General features: G+C 39.9%; 1 long non-coding RNA gene across 9 annotated transcripts in view; it reads left to right on the top strand.

Moving 5' to 3' along the window:
* LOC138049971 (uncharacterized) overlaps positions 1-12500 on the top strand; it is a 160512-nt gene that overhangs the window by 96751 nt on the left and 51261 nt on the right. For 8 of the 9 annotated variants that reach the window (XR_011132517.1, XR_011132511.1, XR_011132509.1 and 5 more), the window contains one exon: positions 8512-8722. This is a non-coding gene — a long non-coding RNA (uncharacterized lncRNA). Of the gene's footprint in view, positions 1-7946; positions 8060-8511; positions 8723-12500 lie in introns of all 9 variants that reach the window. The other variant, XR_011132515.1, reaches the window with a different exon arrangement.

Here is a 12500-nt window from a genome sequence, read left to right as displayed (position 1 = left end):
CTCTTGCTCTTGGCTGCTTCCCTGTGACTTTTTCTTTGCTTCATTTCTCTAGCACTTCAATAGAGGAGAAAAAAATGCAACTCCTTTCATCTGTTTAATCTTTTCGTCTCATTCGTCTCTCGTCTGGCATATATTTAGCCACAGATGCTGATATGACATTCCCTCATTTTTAGAACAGGATAATTTAGTGGAGAGGAGAGTAAGTTTCCTTCCACAGCTGGTAATACCTTGCTGACGACAACACTACGGATGCCCTAAAATTTATAGCAGGTTTAAAAAATAAATTGAATGGCAGTATAATATCACTAAAACTGGTTCAGAGATTCTTTAGGAAAAACGCAGCTTGTAAACATGTTCGAAGAAGATACACTAAATACATGTATTATTAACTGGTTACAAGTCCTTAAGGATGCAACATTTCATTCAAGACCAAGGCCCGCAGTCATTTACCCGATAAGGTTGTTAGTTTTCAGCACTTGCTTCTTTAGCAAGACTCCATATTGCAAGAAGAAGGTACATTGCAAACAAAACTGGAAGTTAAACATACAAATGTTGAAAAAGTGTTGACGGGCCTGCGCTACTCCTGCCGTTCGCAAGCAATTCTAAAATCTGTGCCTTCAAAGTTTAGCTCTGACTAAGGTGTCTTTTAACAACTTTCCTTTGCGATATGATAGTATGGTGGCTCCCCGTACGAAAATTCTGGGCGAGACGCGGGCGAGATTCGGGCCATAAAAAGTCTCGCTGATGAGCGATACAGAGCCTGACGATAATCAGCCTGACAGGAGCGATAAAAATTGAACGATAAATGAGCGAGAATGGAGCGGGACATTTGTACTACTCTGACATTTGGACGATATTCTGAGCGATAAACGGGCGAGATTCAGGTCCATAAAAAAACAAAAAAATCACGCTAATGAGCAATACATTTTTATGGGCGACGTTAGTTTATGGCTTAGCTTTCGTAGTACGAAAACTACAACCCCGCTCTTAGTTTTCGTACGAAAACTAAGACCCTTTGTTAATAGCGGTAATTACGAGAAAGAAACCCGGGAAAACGTACCGCTACTTAGAGATTTGGGCGCTGTATGTTGTTTCCTCACACGATTAAATTGCAACAGACACAACGCCATGAGAAGCTTGAATGTTGTGCGACCTTGCGCGACAGAAAAAAAGTGGCATTTAATAATTGGCACGGAAACTAAAGATAGGGTCTTTCGGAGAACGAGAAACTCTGTCTGTTAACCCTTTGGTTATAGCAAGAGTCCATGTTTTGGTTGTAACCACTAAAATTGTGATACAGGCATTTTTCTGTCAGCACACATCTTCCAGTTTCAAAACAAGTCCACAATGTAGCCGTAAGTCACGCAAACAGTAAACGGATGCCCGTAGATGGTCAATTTTATTATGATGACTGATAGGGGACTGAATAGTTTTACATGAAAGACATAAGTGATTTTCTGTAAGTTTCTCCGTATTTATCTGACTCACAAGCTTATTTCTCAGCTTATTACAATGAGGATATGAAGTATCATCTGTCATGGGGTGAGGGTACATCGCGCTATCCTGGTACTTTGACGCATTATTTATAAGAAACATTGAAATCAGTATAAACAGAAACAAAACAGGCCATAATTGAAACTATGCCTACTTTAATAGTGCCATTATAAATTATAAACTAGAAAATCCCCTGCCTGCCACTCCCCCCACCCCCATAGACAGTACCACTGTTTTTTGTTTGCGTGACTTACGGCGACATTGTGGACTTGTTTTGATACTGGAAGCAAAATAACAAATGTGTATCGACAAAATAATTCTTGTATCACATTTTTAGTGGTTACAACCAAAGGGTTAACAGACTGAGTTTATCCTTATTCGAAAGATACTATCTTTAGTTTCCGTGCCAATAAGTAAGCGAACGATCCTCGACCGAGACCAACTACAGTAAACATGACCCTTGTCATCATTGCGTGGACAGTCATGTAAGACAGAAACATGTTTCAGTTTAAGGTAACTTAAATAAAAAGAATGTACCAGCTTTTAGCATAGAACAAAATGCGACTGAAGTCATTCAAAGTGTCCATAATAAGGTAGGCATGTTAGTAGCCAGGTTTCCACAGTGATCTGTGATCAGATAGCGAGGTCGTTTCTAGTTTCTCATTTATTTTAAATCTTCATACATTGTTTAAAATCTATTTCATAAAAGAGAAAATTGTTTCCAGCAATATTAATTAGAGCAAATAAATGCTGTTTTGATCTCGTTGATTACTGTCCTAAATGGGAAGAAAAAGCTCTGCATCTGTGTAGAGATTCAGATGCTTGGTGAAATGCACGGTTAAGTTAAACTGAAACGCGCGCCAAAAGCGGTTACAAATATTTCATTATCGATAGCCAAAACTCAAACATTGCTCTTCCCTCTTAAAGGTTTTCCGTCCAGCGACAAGCAATTCCTATCATTAAAAAATTATCCTCCGTTTTGGGCAAGCAGGATAATGCTGTCTTGAGGTAGCTACATGTAGATTGCTTCTCCTGAACGTGCTAAGCTATTTGAACTTACCTCTCCGGATGCGGGTGGGTATCACGCTAAATGTATCACTTGGAAAAAATATCCAGCCATATACGTATTTTAGGTCAAAATTCAGAGCGGTAAAAAATGGTTTGCTCACCTTTTACCCGGGGACGGACTACACGTACAGAAATGCGGCAAATAATATAATACATTAGAACGACAGCCAGAGTTAAGTAAATGATTTGCATTTTTGAGTACTCCCTGATCTATTGCTACTAATCTTTTCTTATCGAATAACAAGTAGGGATCACTTATGTATCGAATAACAAGTGAGCAGCCTGAGTTTCACCGATAATACAGCCTGACAAATGTCTCGTTACAGCGGCGTAAATGAATAAACTGGGGTTTCACTTTTTCTCGCTCACTCACGCCACACTATCGGCGATAATCAAACCAAACTAATGTCTGGCTCAGTCGCACAAGCGCGACAAAATGGTTGTCTCGCTTTGTCTCGCTCGGTTCTTGCCTTAAAAACAGCTTTATGGCCCGAATCGGGCCCGAATCTCACTCATTCAGGCCACAAATTTTGGTACGGGTCCTTAAATACTTCTCTAAGGTGCGGTTGATTTTGAATAGGGTGCCATTTCCCCATAAATATGTTCTTGAAGTTAGGTAAAGCCCAGTGGTATTGTGTAACAAAAGGCAATATTTTCTTTTGTGTGCTGTTGTCTTTGTTTTCAAGTGACCTCTCTCTATCTGTGAAGTTAACTTCAATCAGATAGGAATTTTTCTGAAAATTTATTTGGGTATCCTTTATTCTTTAGCCGTGTTTTGAAACTCTTCATGTTATTATTAGAGTACATCACGATTGATGAATTTGTTCTTAGGAGGCGTAGCGCTTCTCCTTGTATGAATCCTTTCTTAACGCCTAGTGGATGACATGAATAAAAATTTGTGTATTGAAAGGTCTCTGTCCGTTTGTAATGTGTTTGCACATCAAGGGTGGATTCTCTATTGAATCTCTCGCCTTTGCACACTAGCTGTTGTGTCTAAGAATGTAATTTCTGAGTCTGATATTTCAGCCGTAAATTTGATTGTATCGTGGTAGTTTGCCCTTTGCACAAAATTTTCTATATTGTCTTCGGTTGTGTCCCACAGACAGAAGACATCGTCAATGTATCTCTTCCAAACTTAGTCTAGTGGTTTAATTTTGCTCTTGCTGATAATGCCTTTTTCTATTTTTGCTATGAAAATGTTAGCAAAAGCTATAGCCATTTTGGTTACCATTGCTGTTCCGTGGGTTTGCAAATAATGTCGTCCATTGAATTAGAATGAATTCTCCTTTAGTATCAGGCAAAGCATTTGCCTCAAGAACTTAGTAGGTAGTGGTAAATGGTTTTGATAGAAGTCTTCGTAAGCTTTGCATACAGTCTCGATCCCTTCTTCTTGAGGTATATTCGTGTATAAGCTAGTTACGACCATTGAGGCAAGGCTTGCGTTCCTTGGCAGTTTCGTTTTCTCAATGAAGTTTATAAAGTCTGTGGAATCTTTCGGATAAGATTCTTTGTGTTGCGCTATTGGCTGTATGAGGTGGTCAACGAGGCATGAAATTATCTCTGTAGGGCCGTCACACCCAGATATTATAGGTCTACCGACTAGTGTAGGCTTGTGAATCTTTGTTAGTGTATAGCATTCTGTAATTCTCGGTGGGTTTGGTGTTTGGGAGAGCCATTTTGCTGTCATTTCATCAATGTCGCTTTCTGTAAGCATACACGTTATTATTATTTTTATTTTCTCAGCTGTTTCGTCAGCCATCGGTTTATCTAAGGGCTTTTAGTTGTAGGGATCGTTCAACAGAACTTGTTATTTTTTCTTCTCTGCTCATTATTACAGTTGTGGTTCCTTTGTCGGCTTTCTTGACAATGATAGTTTCGTCACGTAATAGGTCCTTCAATGCACGCCTTTCACCGGGTGATACCTTACATACACTGTACCTTATTCTTGAGCTGCCTTGCTGTTGCTGTGGCCATGAGTAACACCGAATGAAACTGAGAATGAAGCACTTTTCTGTCATCTTTTATAGCGTGATGGCTGCATTGCCGAAGTTCCTTAGTGAGGTCTTTTGTTTTCGATTAATTCCAACTCAGTCTGGTAAAAAGCTAACTATGGTCCAAAAAATCGAAAAAATGCCAGGGTAATTTACAGCCTTTGGAAGTCGCGAACAAATACTTGATGATAGCTACATTGCAGAAGTTCTGTAGATTCAGCTGATACAGTGTAGCTGCATTGCGAAAGTTCTTTAGTGTGACTGTTTGATTTCTGTAAATTCCGAGTGGTAAAAAGTCAGGCATGGTTCAAAAAATCGAAATAAATTCCAGGGCAATTTACAATTACTTGAAGTCACTAACAAATAGTTTGATGAGAGCTGCATTGTTCCTTAGTGTGGACGTTTGTTTGTTTTCACCAAATCAGCCATATGTATGGTGCAAAAAATCGAAAAAATGGCAGAGCAATTTACAATTGTTCGAAGTTGCCAACAAATAGTCTGGTAAAAAGCTAACTATGGTCCAAAAAATCGAAAAAATGCCAGGGTAATTTACAGCCTTTGGAAGTCGCGAACAAATACTTGATGATAGCTACATTGCAGAAGTTCTGTAGATTCAGATGATACAGTGTAGCTGCATTGCGAAAGTTCTTTAGTGTGGCCGTTTGATTTCTGTAAATTCCAAGTGGTAAAAAGTCAGTCATGGTTCAAAAAATCGAAATAAATTCCAGGGCAATTTACAACGAGATGCTTCCGTAAAGCATACACTGGGTTGCCTGTGGTACGTGCTACAGAAAATCAGAAGGCACTGAATTGTGTGGTATTGAAATACAGCATTCCAGTCTCTGAAGAATAACAAATAAAAGAGAAGCGAGAAACATTGGCTTCTGGGCTGACATGTTGATAATTTTCAAGTTCCCTCACAACTTCTTTGCACCACAAGTGTGCCCTCTGAGCATCTGACAGGTTTGTAATACTAAACTTCACTGAAGTCAAGCCCTGTTCCGCGGGGTTAGTGTTAGGATGGGAGACCAAAACAATAAACCCCTCATAAAAAACAGAAGCATCTGACCGAAAATACTATTAACGCTAACAAATGCGAACTCAGCAAGGTACAGATTTTGTTACATGTAGCTTGCTTTATGCAAACCAAATATTGATGAAAAAGCAAATAACTATTGATACACAGTTTCTAGAAAGAGCAGAAGGAAGTTTCCGGGACAGTCGATCGAGAATGAAATATTTACGACATGAAAACAACATTAATTTTGAACCGTGAATATCGAATATAAAAAGTTACGATCAGCGACAAACATTTTGGGAGATTTTTGCTACGTTCAAGTAAATTGCAAAATCGAAAGTGACATGGCCGGAATTCAGCGGGCGCCGTTATTAAGTTACCGTGGCATGTTTACTCGCCAAACAGTGAAGCATCTGTGTCAAATGATGGCAAGATACCGGGTTTTTGTAAGTTTCTTTTTCTGTCAAGTGTTATAAAGTTTGACAATGAAATGAGCGAAGTCAAAACAAAGATCACAATCGCCCAACTCTTGTTTATGCAAAGTCAAAATTTACTCTCCAAGACACGTACAACGTTATTTATCACCAGGTAATTCCATCATTTTGGCAATAGCAGCTACTTTATTATTCATCTGCGTCACAAGTTTTCACTGATTTTGGGGCTCATTTTGTTGAAACTCAAGCACGCTTCCAACAGGCCTGTGAACCCTTCCTGCTTACAGAGCAATACTAAAAAAATTCTCCCATATCACATTTCAACCTTAAGCTCGAAAATTCAATACACAACGTGATATTATAATTCACAAAGGCAGAAAATACCACAGAATCGTTTTCCAGCGAAAATTTTATTGAAACAAACAACATATTTGCTCTTAGAGGCGAAAACCTCTTCCTATTTCATTGCGTGCGTGAAGACAAAGAAACTCAATTGTGTCAAATTACCATGTACTTCAGGTAAATGCAGCTCACTTTGATTTCGTCTCGACGGGCGATAGATTGTTGTCGAAGTCCAGTACTCGTCGCTTTTGAGATTCATGCCTAGTTTATCCAACTGACTTTCCATTATTATTGAGCTCCATAAGGGTATATTTTGTTTAAGGATCCACTAAAACGCCATTCGTGTTGCATGACTTTCGACGCCATTGCAGGCTAAGTTATTGATTCTACTGTGTCCACTAGAGAAATCTACGCAGTTCCACTACCCTCTCGATCCTAAGAAAATACGCGCAGAAGGCTCTATACACAAAGATACCACTTACCAGGGGAGTGACAGGCAAGACTTTTACCGACACGGAAAAAAAAAATAAACCCAGTAATTACTTGAAGTCACTAACAAATAGTTTGATGAGAGCTGCATTGTTCCTTAGTGTGGACGTTTGTTTGTTTTCACCAAATCAGCCATATGTATGGTGCAAAAAATCGAAAAAATGGCAGAGCAATTTACAATTATTCGAAGTTACCAACAAATAGTTCAATGATAGGTGCATTTTCAAAGTTCTTTAGTGTCGCCGTTTGTTTTCGATAAATTCCAACTAGCAAAAAATAAAAAATAGGTGCCAAAAAAACAAAACAAATGCCACTATCATTGTTGTTAATTAGCAGTATTATAAACAATGTTAGTCTCATTAATGATAATCCAAGGAGTAGCACTGTAAGTTCTGTCCCTGTCGTATCCGCATCTCCATCTCACTTAAAACCTTTTCAGATCTATTTCAAGGAAAGACTAAAAGATCCAAAGTTAAATGGGGACAACAGAGAAAGCGGGGAAAGAACTTAAGAGTACTAAAGATACTACTACCTTCTATACTACTGTTATTATTATCACTATTATTAGTGTTATTAAGTGAAGCTATGATCCTTGCAGTTATAAATGCAATTTTTGCAATTGCATTAAAAAGCCTGAAAAATTCAGGACTTCAACGGGGTTTGAACCCATGACCTCGTGATGCCGGTGGGACGCTCCAACGAACTGAGCTATGAAGCCACTGACGTTGGGAGCTGGTCATTTGTGGGTTCCAATGTTCCCGTGAGGAATGAATCAACGATGAAATGATATATGAAATGGATCATATATGAACTGCGGATATGAAATCAAGTGAAGCTGTGATCCTCGCAGTTATGAACTTGACCTTGCTCTCCAGTGAATTCTAGTAGTTCAATAGGGACAGGGCGTAGGTTCAATTCCTGCCTAGGACTTAAATTTTTTAGTTGCCGTTTCGCACGTTGCCAAGCAGTTTGTATTGTATCCTACTCATGAGTGCATTACATCTTTCCGTTATCTCAAACCGATTTTTGGAATCGCAAAAGATGATAAAATAACAATAAGGACCTCTAATATTTATTTATTTTTTTTTTGTTGTAAATGCAAACTCTTAGGTGTGTGTCCATCAGCTATAAATTAAACGTTCTGCAGCGCAGATGAAACTGGGGACAGAGTTTAGCACCATTAAGGTGCAGAATTGCAGAAAATCACCTTGTCTCAGAAATAGGTGAATTTCAACATCATTTATTTTTGTTTTCATATTTTTTTGGATGTCACCATCGTGAATAATTGTGACATGTTATGGTTGCCCTATTGTAATAATTATTATACAAAACCTCAGAACAATAGGGTGACTGTAACGTGTCAGAGTTGTCCAAATGGCGGCACCCTGGAAAATTGCTGGCTTAAAAAATCTCTCCTTCTTAAGATGACACCTGAAAAGTATCAGGGTTTTTAACAAATGGGCTCCTGTGGTGCTTGGCCAGGTAACCTCAATAATCACTACTATTATTTCCATTAATTATTACTCTAATTATAATGGTTCTTGTCATTATCATTATCATTATTATTACCATTAATTGTAATTAATTTATTAAGTAAGTACAAGTTTTTGCCCCAGATTGATCGTCATGCTGGTACATGTACTGATCTGTTGTTCCTTTAATGTCCATTAAACAGTATGAGTTCAACGACTTGGATTGAGGGAGTGCTCTGGGCAATTTAAAGATGTTCTTAGCAGAAAGAAAGAATTCTTTTGTCACTGGTCTGGTAAAAAGGTTTGATCTCTAAAATGGCAGTTGCAACTGTTCTTGAGGAGATGGTAAAGGTGCATTGACGCCCAGAACAAAAGCAGAACAGAATGGATTCAACTTTATTTTGCTAAGAAACAGTGAGTGTTATCTGCTCCGTAACACATGCATGATTCCTTCATGGAACGCATAAAAAGTAACTGTTTCTTTTCATAAGTTATCAGAGATTTTTTTATCTGTTCAGTCCCAATTTTGCTGTCATGAAACACGCCTTTAGCGATGCTCAAACCAGTTTCAGCACGTTCAAGAAACTGTACTATTTAGATTGATTGGATCTACACAACTGTTCCATGCAACAGCAATACTATGGTACCACATAAAACAGCAATAAATGCTTAACAAGACACGTTAGAAACATGACCTATTTGGTTGCCATAGCAACAAACGAGCCATCCAAATAAACCCTATTTCTTGTTGTAAGCACTTAGATCTAAAAAATATATTTGTTGACTCCTAATTTTTACTGCTGGAAAGTGATTATTAAGCTAAGATTAAAGTCTGCAAAGTTAAAAAAATTCTCTGGAGCAGATTCACAGCTACCTTCACAGTTGAGAAATTTTAAGGTGGCCCTCAACCCACTCAAGAAAATTTTATTAACTTTCTGGCGGATTTAACCTTGCCTGGTAATAACTTCCCAGCAGCAGAACTGGGAGTTACCAAGTGTTACGAAAAATAGCATTGCGTGACAAGCGTTACTTTCTAGAAGCTTCGCGAGAGTTCGTAGTTTGTTTATTTTTAGGTTCATGCGTAAGCGTTTCTAAATCGGTGTGTTTTGTAATCTTTCTATAATTAGAGTGATTACTATTTTAGAAAGTTCTAGAAGCTTATTATAAGAGTATATAAGTAGTGAAGTGTTTTCTAACTAGTTTTTCACAAGCGACGAGAGTTGGCGTTAGCCGTGTTTATTCAAGTGTGACAGAAGCAGTGTTTACTCAAGTTGGCGGAGGCCGTGTAAGTTTATCGAGTACGAATTGTTAAGAGTTTTACTTCATGGAAACAACGTTCATTTTGGAATAAATCTTCTTGTTGTTCCGACAACCCTGTGTTCAGTTTAGTTTGTAAACTAACTTTCCTCAAAACATTTGAACTCGTAACATTGGGGGCCTGTCCGGGAGAGGAATTCATTTGTTTGCCGACTACAGAAACCAGGAAAGGATCACAACTTGGAAGAAGTAGCGACGCTGTGGAAAAAGTTGTAGCGAGTGAAAGAGCCGTGGAACTTTAGTGCTGTGAAAATGGAGAAATTTATTCAGCTTGGCGAAAAGTTTGGTCTGGAAGGAGAAAAGCTGCTTGAATTTGTGCGTGAACAAGAAGAAAAAGAGGACAAACGCAGAGACGAAGAACGAGACGAGAAACGTAGAGAGGAAGAACGTGAAGAGAAACGTAGACAGCTGGAAGAGGAAAGAGAAGAAAAGCGTAGGCGGTTTGAAGAAGAAAAGGAAGAGAGACGACGAATGCTTGAGGAGGATAAAAGAAAGGAAGAGGAAGAGAAGGAGGAAAGGCGCAGAAGAGAAGACGAAGAGAGAGAAACTAGACGACAAGAACGCGAACTAAGGAAATTGGAGATGGAAGCCGAGCTGATGAAACAGAAAGAGGCTATTGAAGCTGCAAAAAGAGAACACGAGCTGGAGATTGCACGTTTGGCTGTGGAGAATGCTGACGGAGGTCCTGTAGTGAGAGAGGATCGGGCTAAGGCACCTAAACTCCCCTTTGTTGATGGCAAAGACGATTTGGACGCGTATTTGCAGAGGTTCGAGAGATTTGCCGAGACAGCTAAGTGGAAAAAAGATGGATGGGCATCGAAGCTCAGTGCTCTGTTGTCTCGACGAGCACTAGAAGTGTATTCACGTCTATCGGAGGACACAGCTAAGGATTATGACAGGGTAAAGATTGCATTAATGAAGAGATATGACCTTACCGAAGACGGCTATCGTCGAAAATTTAGAGCATCCAAACCAGAAGTTGACGAAAGTCCGGAGCAGTTTATTGTGCGATTGGACAGATACCTGTTACGGTGGCTAGAGCTTTCGAATACTGCGCGAACCTTTGATGGTCTTAAGGACTTGATCGCGAAAGAACAATTTATTGACTCTTGCCCTAAGGATTTGGCAATTCACCTGCGAGAAAGGTCACCTGAGACCCTAGCAAAGATTGCGAAGATCGCTGACCAGTACTTGGAGGCTCATGGTAAACATTTGTTCAGCTCAGCGAGCAGAAAGCCAACAGTGCAGCCTGAGAGGGAAGAGGCCAAGAACATGCAGATTAATCCACCAGCTCTGCATTGCTTTAAGTGCAACACCCGAGGTCATAAAGCCGTCAACTGCCCAACCCTAACAAGAAAGTGTTTCCTATGTGGCAAGCAGGGACATGAATTCTAGAAATCAGGTGGACGCAGATCAGGAGGACAAAGTAAGGATGGTAACCCTGTGCAGCGTGGTCAAGTGAGTGCCAGTTGTCTAGTTCAGCCACCTGAGGTTAAACTTACTGATGAAGAAGTTAAGGCCTGTATTAAAGATGATAAGCTGCTGTTAGCCTGTGGTAAGAAGATTCCATTGTTGAGTAGTGCTCGTGTTGAACCGTTGACTGGAGTGAGAAGTAAAATGCCTGTCGTGAAAGGTAGAGTTGGAGAGAAGCCTGTTGATGTCCTGAGAGATACTGGTTGTAGTGGAATTGTAGTAAAGAGGGACCTTGTGTCTGAGGATCAGTTTACTGGCGAATTTAATGTTATGCCGCTCATTGACAATACGGCAAGGAAAGTTCCCATCGCAAAGATTGATGTTGATACACCGTATCTCAAGGGCCAGGTGGAAGCGCAGTGTCTTCCCGATGCTGTTTATGATTTAATTATTGGTAATGTACCAGGCGCAAGAGCCGCTGACGATCCAGACCCAAGCTGGCAAGTTCCTGTACAAGAAGCTTGTGCTGTAACCACGAGAAGTCAAGCTAAGAAAGCTGGAGAACATATTCCGTTGAAGGTACCGGGTACCAAAGAAAGTCCTGTAATTGATAGAGAAAAGCTCAAGCAGATGCAGCGTGATGACAAGAGCCTACAGAAATTTTAGGAGAAAGATGACGTAGTTATGAGAGGCCAGGCTGAGACTTCATTTGAAGTGAAGGTGAAGGTGGAGTTCTGTACCACGTCTACAAGCACCCTTATGTGAACAGAGGTAAACCCCTGAAGCAGGTTATGGTTCCTGTGCAGCTGAGAGGTCGAATAATGGAACTAGGGCACGGATCGATCATGGGAGGTCACATGGGAATAAAGAAAACGACTGATAAGATTCAAAGCGCGTTCTATTGGCCAGGCATTCAAGGGGACGTGACTCGTTATTGCAACAACAAGTTGCAAAAATAGTGGAGACACTTCACCTTCTTGGGGCGTTATTAATTTCCCTATTATCTCTCACACTGCAGCCCCCCTTCCCCCCTTATCAGTGTTGCTAGCGAGACAAAAAAATGTTGGGAACTTAAGCAGTCAACATTGAAAGGGGGAGAGGGGAGAGGAAGTGGGAAAGGTTTAAATTCTAGATACGCCGAGTATTGGAAGTTAGAAAAGGTGTTTTTTAATGAAAGTGTCTCAACAATTTTGCAACTTGTTGTCTGAATTGGTTGTCACTGTATTGGCGTACGGTCACTTTGTTTATTGGAACGGGAAGGCGTCTATCGTTTGCGTTTAATATGATGTTTCCGAAAAAAAGGGATTAATTCTCTGATCTGCTGTGAATGGAAAATGGCCAGCGATAAACTGGATTTTGGCGGGGTTTCGGTATGACGTAATTTGAAGGCATTTCAGTGCTTTCTGTGAGTCAAGTCGAACATACACATAATTTGGTACACGAAAAGGTGTGATTTCCATCC

This window comes from Montipora capricornis, chromosome 5 (genome assembly GCF_036669925.1).
Source record: "Montipora capricornis isolate CH-2021 chromosome 5, ASM3666992v2, whole genome shotgun sequence".
NCBI lineage: Eukaryota > Metazoa > Cnidaria > Anthozoa > Scleractinia > Acroporidae > Montipora > Montipora capricornis.
This window is presented reverse-complemented; position numbering and strand designations above follow the sequence as displayed.